The sequence below is a fragment of the Bubalus kerabau genome, chromosome 4, assembly GCF_029407905.1.
Source record: "Bubalus kerabau isolate K-KA32 ecotype Philippines breed swamp buffalo chromosome 4, PCC_UOA_SB_1v2, whole genome shotgun sequence".
Taxonomy (NCBI): Eukaryota; Metazoa; Chordata; class Mammalia; order Artiodactyla; family Bovidae; genus Bubalus; species Bubalus kerabau.
The window spans coordinates 176,522,813-176,524,968 of record NC_073627.1 but is presented as its reverse complement, the minus strand read 5'-3'; the positions used below and the strand labels follow the sequence as shown (position 1 = coordinate 176,524,968).

Genomic DNA, 2,156 nt, shown 5'->3' with positions numbered 1-2,156 from the left:
ACATCTTGCTAACAGATACCAAATATGTGGAGATAAAGGTCAGATGCTCACAGACACCCTTCAAATCTATGCAGGCTTGATGCTGAGGTGCTGAGCACAGGAGCTTGGCGATACCATTCTTGTGTGCCCACTGCCTCTGTGATGACTTGCTGAAAAAACAAAAACAAAATGAACAGCAACAAAAAAGAAACAATGAAGGCCATCCTTGTTTTTTACCATTTGTCATAAAAGCAGAAATCCTCTTTGGATTTCTTTTGGTTAGCAAAAGAAAGTGAAAGTGAAGTCGCTCAGTCACATCCGACTCTTTGCGGCCCCGTGGACTGTAGCCTACCAGGCTCTTCCGTCCATGGGATTTTCCAGGCAAGAGTCCTGGAGTGGGGTGCCATTTCCTTCTCCAGGAGATCTTCCCAACCCAGGGATCGAACCTGGGTCTTCTGCATTGTAGGCAGATGCTTTACTGTCTGAGCCACCAGGGAAGTCCCTGTTAGAGACTAATCTATATCTTTTGTGAAAAACCAAGTGGCAGATAAACTTTCATAAAGTAGGGGTTGGGGAGGTACCTGTAACACATGAATTTCTTGCACTGTGTAATTTGTTCCAGCATTGACCATTGGGAGCAATTGGCTCCTATGTCTCTTTAATGTATCCCCATTATTCTGTGTGTGTGTGTGTGTGTGTGTGTGCGTGCGTCTGTGTGTTTATGTGTGTGTGTGTGTGTTTCATTTCTGGAACCACAAGAAGCTCTAATGTCACCTTGTGCATTTCCTGCCTCTGTCTTTGAAGAAGATTTTTCTTCAAGGGGCCCCAGTTACTTTTACTGGAGTATGGAGTTAGAAACCAAGATACAGGCACTATGAGTACTACCAGGGTGTCATTGCTTATAAAGTCCTTCAACTGAAAAAGCAATATGTATGTGTGTGTGTGTCTGTGTGCGCTAATGCAGGAGACACAGGTTTGATTCCTGGGTTAGGGAGATCCCCTGGAGAAGCAAATGGCAACCCAATCCAGTATTCTTGCCTGGGAAATCCCATGGATGGAGGAGCCTTGAAGGCTAAGATCCAAGGGATCGTGAAAGAATTGGACATGACTTAGTGACTAAACAACAACTAACTCATGTATATACATGTATCTGTAAATAGTTCCGTAGGTCGTCATTTGCAACTACGTTAAGCAAAACATGAATTCATCCTGGTGTTGCTAGCTCTCATCCATGGCTGCGAGAATTATTCCAGCCCCTCTCCTTGCTTGTCTGTATCCTCCACCTCTAACAGTGAGAAACCCGACTCCTACCTCTCATCAGATGCTTAACTTTTCAGTTCCGGTGTGCGTATGTACTGGTTTCAAAATTGCAGACTTGTACCTTTATGGGAAACAACTTTTTCAACTAGAGCACAGTGTTTATGGACAGTTTCTATTGCCTTTAGTCTTTATGAATTCTACTTATTTCCAAAGCTATCTAGGTCAGCACCTCCCTCCACCCCACTTCAGTGAGGTGGTTCTATGTACTTACGATACAGTTAGATTCCTTTGTCACATTCTGCAGCCCATTCTGGGATTCTCTAAACTCCTAAATTATTTTTTTTTATTTTGTGTAATTAAAGTTCATTCTTCGTGTTGTACATTTCTATGTGTTTTCACAAATACTTAGGGTCATATATCCACCATTATGGTATCATAGGGAAGAGTTTCACTATCCAAAAAATATACTCTGCTGCTGCTGCTGCTGCTGTTAAGTCACCTCAGTCATGTCCGACTTTGTGTGACCCCATAGATGGCAGTGCATCAGGCTCCCCCGTCCCTGGGATTCTCCAGGCGAGAACACTGGAGTGGGTTGCCATTTCCTTCTCCAATGCAGGAAAGTGAAAAGTGAAAGTGAAATTGCTTTCACTTTTTTTACATATACGTTACATATACACTTTTACATATACTTTACGTATATACTTTTTTACATATACTCTATGTATCACCTATTTGCTCCTCCTCCTCGTTCAAATCCCTGACAGCCACCTGTTGACCATTTCTGTAGATTTGTCCTGTCCAGAGTATCATACAAGTGGAATCATACAGTCTCTAGCCTTTTTTGACTTGTTTCCTTCACTTAGCAGTATTAATTTAAGATTTATCTTTGAATGGATGAATAGCTTATTCCCCTTTAA

General features: G+C 42.2%; 1 non-coding gene across 1 annotated transcript; it reads right to left on the bottom strand.

The window, feature by feature from the left end:
* Positions 1-404: 404 nt before the first annotated feature.
* Positions 405-476, bottom strand: TRNAC-ACA (transfer RNA cysteine (anticodon ACA)). Its single transcript has one exon. It is a non-coding gene; the product is annotated as a tRNA-Cys (tRNA).
* Between the last annotated feature and the right edge of the window lie 1,680 nt (positions 477-2,156).